Here is a 6591-nt window from a genome sequence, read left to right as displayed (position 1 = left end):
TTTATCATGCTATATGGAAGCTGGCACTTGGTGGATTAAATGATGTCTCTCCAAAATTCATGTTCATCCACAACCTCCAAGGATTTTGTGTGTAAATAAGGTCTTTGTAGGTGTCATTTAAGACTCTAGAGAGGAAGTCATCCTGGTGAGTCCTAAAGCCAAAGCCTGGTATCTTTATAAAGGAAAGAAAAGTGAGCTTTGGTTACACAGAGAAAGTATACAGATGGGATTAGACATTGGGGTTATGTTTCCAGCAGCCAAGAACACCCGGAGGCAGCAGGATCTGGAAAAGTAAAGATGAATTCTTCCCTGGGCATTTAGAGGGACTGTGTCTCTGCTGATACCTTGATTTCAGATCTTGATTTGTCCTCTCTGTAAGATAACACATTTTTGTTATTTTAAGCCACTCAGTTTATGATGCTTTATAATGGCAGCCCTAGGTAGCCAATGTAGTGGCATCTACTTGTCTTGTTCTACAAATGACCCTTCTGTCACATTGTACTAGACATTTTACATTTTCACATTTTACTCAATTTTTTTTTGTGTGTGTGTGTCTGTGTGATGGCAGTGATGATGGTGATGATGTAACTGTTCACAACTGGGATAGAACTTGGGTGTCTGGAGTATAGCAGCCAATTAAAATGTGTTATAGTATCCCTATAGTTGACTCAATGTTTTAATATCAATTTTATAGGTTTGAAAATTGAGTCTTGGAGATGTCAATGATTTACCTAAAGTTCTAAAAATAATTGGTTGGCAGAGCCAAGAACAGAAGTCACATTATCTGCCCATCATTAATATTACTATTATAATACTACCATGTTGTTATTTTCTAGAAGTAGTAACACAGACATAGTCTTTTTCGTTTTTGCAAATATCATAAACAAAACAATGGCAGTCAGATTTTTCTCCATTGTTAAATTGTAAGAGAAATATTAACTATATAATGAGATTAAAGATTTAGAAATGCAAATGCTCCCACTGACATATAAAGCAATTGCCTATTAGTAGATTTTTTAGGGCTTCCAGGGATCTAGTCTGTCAATTAGTACAAATGATTAAAATGAAATTTAAAAGCACATGAGTGTATACCATAGATTAATGAACAATTTCCCCTAATGTACTTAAATTTGAGCTGAGGGAACACTCTAGGCCTCAGGACATTATATTACCTAGAAGCATAGGATATAAAAGTTGTCATCACTTTCTTTGATACTTCAGTTGAAAATGAGGCAGGAGTGTCTCAGAGAATAAATCAAACCAACCACAAATTAGTAGTAATCTCTAGATTCACTTCTTCCTTTGAGTCTTAAGAATTCTGAAATGATATCTCTTGCTTTTTCTGTAGTTTCCCCAACTGGTGTGAATTCTTATAGTGAAGGCCTGGTTTTATTCATTTCCCCCTTAAATTAATTTCATTTATTTGTGAAGTGCTTGAATGGATGTTCAGACTAATCTTCAGACATGGGGTATATTTGCTTTAAATACTTTGGAATTCAGTATCACACTGAGGGTAGCAGTGAGTTATCTGAGGTGTATACAATAACAAATAAAACAGTTTTGTAAAATATGACAACCATAAAGAATTTTCTATACTTAATTTAAGAAAATAAGCTTAAAAATGCAAGAAGTTCTCCTTGTAAACAAGAAAACACAGTGAATCATATATGTACTTCTCGAAATGCTAAAAATAGAGATATTATTTATGAAATTTTCAAACATTTCGATCGCCAAAGGGCTTAGGGCTTTGCCATTGTGCAATTTATAATTTTTTTCTGAAAAATAAAATAAATATATTTAATTAGTAAAGTTTTTAGAGATACAGGCCCTAAGGAAATATTAAAAATAGAGCTATCATTTCCCAGAGAGAGAGAGTAAATTGTAAACTGCTTGAAAAGCTCAAAATGAAAATAATATCCAGAACTCAAGGCTCATTCTTTGCTTGTCCCACTTTGTGATTCTGACTGTACAAAACAGCTTTTCTCCCAGCACCTGTGGCTTGTGGAATGTCAGTAAGTCTTCCTAGTCAAGGCCCATCTAGGGGGTGTTAAGTTAGGTGTTTGCTACTGTTAACAGAGAGGAGCCTGGAGCAAGGCCTGTGGATCAAAGAGTGTTTTTTACCTAGCCCTGTCTTCAATAGACACAATATGGCACTTCACTATTATCACAGGCCTTCCCTTTATGAGGATGGCCTCACCTAAAACATAGTCCCACTGGAATTGACAGTAGGCTGCAGAGAGAATTCCAGACAGCTAGGAAAAAAACTGTATATCTCCCTACATATGGCACTGACACACGCACAATTTTAGCAGCTCTATTTTTCCTAAATCTCAGTTGCATGCTTTTACTATATATGCCACACCTAGGGATACATTATAATTACAGTATCTGCCTAGATTAGGCTTTTGCTGGCTTGAAAGAAAACTAGCAGAGTACTTTTACTTTTTCATATTACTTCTAGAATTATCGATGACATATAGTATTCTTCAGCTCACTCATTTCCTCCTCCCTTCCTCCTGACATTACAAAAATCATTATTTTGTCTTCCTGGAAATGAGCCTGAGTCATGCCTACTCCATGCTTCTGAGCTGATGATTTAATGTATCAGATTAAATCTGAATGCCATGGAATATCTCTTATTCTTTGTGATGATACATCCTATAGTCAGTTATCCAGAATCAATTACCAAGGGTGCAAAGCCGTTACCTGACTTGGTTTGGAGAAATGCATTTGCATCAAGAAAGAAAAGAAGCAGGGGAGTGGTGGAGCCAAACAGGACTGGCCTGGCAGGCAGAAGCTGGAGTCCTAGTGTCCTCCCTGCCACTCATACCCTGTGTAGCTTTGAGTAACTTTTAATTAATTTTAAATAAACCTATTGAGATGCAACTTAAATACAGGAAAATGCATATATTTCAGTTATGCTATTTGATGCCTGTGAGTTGTAACATTCTCCAATTTTATTGCTTAAAGGCTTAGTTTCTTTAACTTTTTAATATTTTTCAGCTTGCTAAAGTTGGGCTGAAAAATCTTTCTTCTCTAGTGTTCATTTCTCTCTCACTGGGTGGCCCAGAAGTTGACCAATGCTCCCTTTGGGTCCAGTTAGTTCCAGAATGAGGGAAGGATTTCTGGAGGACTATTTTATCTTCACATAAAATAAAATATAAGACAATGAAACATTTCATCTAATTATGACTAAGGGGGTGAAGTTCATTGTACAGGGAGGAAATAGATGAAGAAACTCATTTTAACTTTATTCCATGTTATTATTTAGTGAGGATTCACAGTAACACCTCTGATGGCTTCTTAGATGGACAGGGGCAGGTAAGATTTTGAAATCAAAAGAACTTGAAAGGCTACTTTGGCCCCTCACCTGAGCATCCTGGGCTGGTGGACTTTTGTGCATTCTGAGTCTTCTATAAGTTTTCATAACCCCTTCTGATACATTTCATCAAAATATGTGCAATTATTATGTGTCAATCAAAACACTTTTAAAAAAATATTTAAGAAATGGAAATGTTAGTTACAGTCATTTGACCATCATCTACTGTATATAGGTATCAAATTATCACATTGTAGTTCAAAGATTTCTGTAAATAAGATAAAAATAAATAGTAATAAAAAGTAGAATATGTCTACTTATAAACTTTAGCTAGTATTGACTTTTACAAAAGGCTTAATAGAATTGAGTATGGTCAGCATTTGTTTCAACTTTTAGAAGTTATCGTGAAACGTGGAATATCAGTAAATTTAAATAAATGAAGGTCAACACTTTAGTTGGATTTCATTGTGTAAGTAGAGAGGAGACAAGATGGGATTGGAAGCAAATCTGTAGTTGTGTTCCTAAATTCAGATCTCAGTGACCTCTTTTGGGGGAGGAAGAAAGGATTAAGGGGACCCATTTTGGTTGGTATTTTAATGGCATGAAGAGGGTGGGGCATAAATGATTGGACAAATTAGCCTTTCAACCCATTTATTCTATTTCCTAACCAAAATCTATTGAGTACCAACTCTTTATGGACAGTAAAACAGGACGTGGGGGCAAGAAACAAAGATAATTTTGGCTCTAAACAAGTTTATGATCTAAACAAGTAAGGGGTTGGAACAAGTAATTAAGTGATTACAAACAAAGGCACCATGATATAGGCTAAGTAGAAAAGGCACAAAATACTGTCGCATTCAGATTATTTGGGGACCATCAGAAAAAGGTGGCCCTGGAGTGAGTGCAGGGAAATGTCTTTGGATGAGACCTGCTGGTTCCATCCTGGTTCTACTATCTTCTAATAGTGTGACCTGGAGCATGTTAACTAAATGTTTCTTGAGGCTTATTTCCATATCTATGAACTGTAACATCATAAAAATATGTACTCCTGGGGCTAGTGGCACACGCCTATAATCCTTGCAGTTTGGGAGGCTGAGACAGGAGGATTGCAAGTTTAAAACCAGCCTCAGCAACGTAGCAAGCCCCTAGGCAACTTAGTGAGACTCTGTCTCAAAAATTAAAAATGAAAAATGGACTGGGGATGTGACTTAGTGGTTAAGCACCCCTGGGTTCAATCCCTAGAACCAAACCAAAACCAAAACAAAACAAAAACATTAACAACTGACCATAGTAAGGATTAAGCTTTAAGAACAAATCAAACAACAATCATAAAATGACTGCTTTGGCAATATTTGGCATGAAGAAGTGTTAATTATTATGCTGCATAATTAAATATTTGAAATGGGCTTGAGGAATGGGAAGATGAGTGTTGAGGAACTCCATTACTTCTATCTCAAAATTGTGATTTTGTGAAGAATTTCCCATTAAGTATTCTTCTACATAAGTATTGCTTTCAAGTATTTTTAAAAATTCTTAAGTATTCACCTACTCTATTTTCTTGGCCACATGCAAGGCTTCTGGATTCTCACAAACAAATTCTGGCCTGCTTCCAGGGTAGAATTTTGACTGGCCAAAATTACATAAAGAGTAGGACAGTAGGACATAAAGGATAATCTGTGACAGAATTCCAATTCTCACTCTGCGTTTCTTGTGATCTTACTCTTCACTTTGTACACCAGTTTTACATTTGAAGTTCAATCCTGCACTATCAGAAGAGTCATTTTCTGAACATTCTCCATGTGTGGCTTTTATATCCTGAATCCTCACTAAGTTTCCTACTTTATCAGCTCTTTGATTATCGGTTTCATTTTTCAGTCATTTGCAATTAGTACATTGTTCTCCAGAGACCATGAAAAGAAAGGAAAGAAATGGAACTACATTTCTGATTGAGTGTCTTAAAACTTTTCCAGGTAGCCTTTGAGACTTCTAGGTTGAGTTTCTTTACCATTCTGATTACGTGAGGCTCATTTTCCCCCCGTTTGCATTTTTTATTTCATCATTAAAAATAAATCATCTTTCTACTCAGGAATTTTTATGTTACTGCTCATATTAGAAATTCTGGCTACTTTCAACATTAACTGATTAAATCTAGCTGGGTGAGAGCATCTGATAAATGCTAGATTTCCCAGAATCGAAGAGGTTTTATTTAAAAACAACAACAACAACAACAAAAAAGATCTCTCTATATGAGAGATACACCTCTTTAAGTGTTAACCACTATTATTTGTTATAACCCAATATCAACATTTTGACGATTTTATTTCTTCTTTGATTTAATATTATCTAGACCATATGTATAAATTTATATAAACATAATTATACATATATAAATATAAATACATATATATGTATATGTGTAGACACGTATATATGTATACGTATATCATCCTCATTAGTCCTTAACAGCAAATAGGAAATGTGAATTTTTTTTCTATAGCTTTTCGAAGTACAGAAAAATTTTAGTCCATTTCATACTGAGTAGTCAAATACAAATCAAAATCTATAAAGTTCACTTTCAGAAATGTTGGTGATATTTCAAGCCCTAGGACACAATTAGTTCAAAGTTCCATCCACAGCCTCTGGTGCTATTGTACTCTCCAGAGATATTTCTGTCTTTTCTCTTCCTTATATAAGCGCCCTTCCTTCTAAAGACACCCAACAGGATAACATGTGCGCTTTACTTTTTGATTTCTAAAACCATCACCACTGAACTTATTTCTGTTCTAACAAAAAAATCTTATAAATACCTTATATAGATGAGTTTCAGCCCTCTGATTTTATTTCCTTGATAATTAATAAAGTCCAAATAATGGATATGGTTTTCTGACAGCTCTCCAGCACTAAATAATGTAAATGTACTAGACAGTTCAGATTTTCATGGGCAGATAGCTTACTAAATTAGAATCTAGTTGTCCTTGAGCATCTATATCAGAGTGGACACTTCAAGTCTCTGTGTAGGTAGGTGTAGCTGGGTGTTTTAACGTTTCCCATTTAAAATCCAGTTTTTTGGTCAGCATAATTCTATTCAAGGCAACTGAGCTGGGGGAGTTTCAGATTTTTTGGTAACCTCCATACCAGAAGTTCTGGAAGCCAATCACATAGATTTCTATTTCTTAATCTTGGAACCAGATGTCATAATTTTGGTATTTCATGTCATGGTAAAAATGTGATTCCCATGGGAATAAGAAATGAGGACAAAGTATAATTTGAGA

General features: G+C 35.2%; 1 protein-coding gene and 1 long non-coding RNA gene across 4 annotated transcripts in view; one reads left to right on the top strand and one right to left on the bottom strand.

Annotated features, from left to right (window-relative positions):
- Zmat4 (zinc finger matrin-type 4) overlaps positions 1 to 6591 on the top strand; it is a 137977-nt gene that overhangs the window by 98465 nt on the left and 32921 nt on the right. The gene's annotated exons all lie outside the window — the stretch shown is intronic.
- LOC125613269 overlaps positions 9 to 6591 on the bottom strand; it is a 39399-nt gene continuing 32816 nt past the window's right edge. The window contains exons 6-7 of the long non-coding RNA XR_007343779.1: positions 3371 to 3485; positions 9 to 372 (exon numbers count right to left, since the gene is read on the bottom strand). This is a non-coding gene — a long non-coding RNA (uncharacterized LOC125613269). The remainder of the gene's footprint in view (positions 373 to 3370; positions 3486 to 6591) is intronic.

The sequence above is a fragment of the Marmota marmota genome, unplaced genomic scaffold, assembly GCF_001458135.2.
Source record: "Marmota marmota marmota unplaced genomic scaffold, marMar, whole genome shotgun sequence".
In the NCBI taxonomy this organism is placed as follows: Eukaryota; Metazoa; Chordata; class Mammalia; order Rodentia; family Sciuridae; genus Marmota; species Marmota marmota.
The sequence above is the reverse complement of the archived record's forward strand: the minus strand, read 5'-3'. Positions and strand labels throughout refer to the sequence as shown.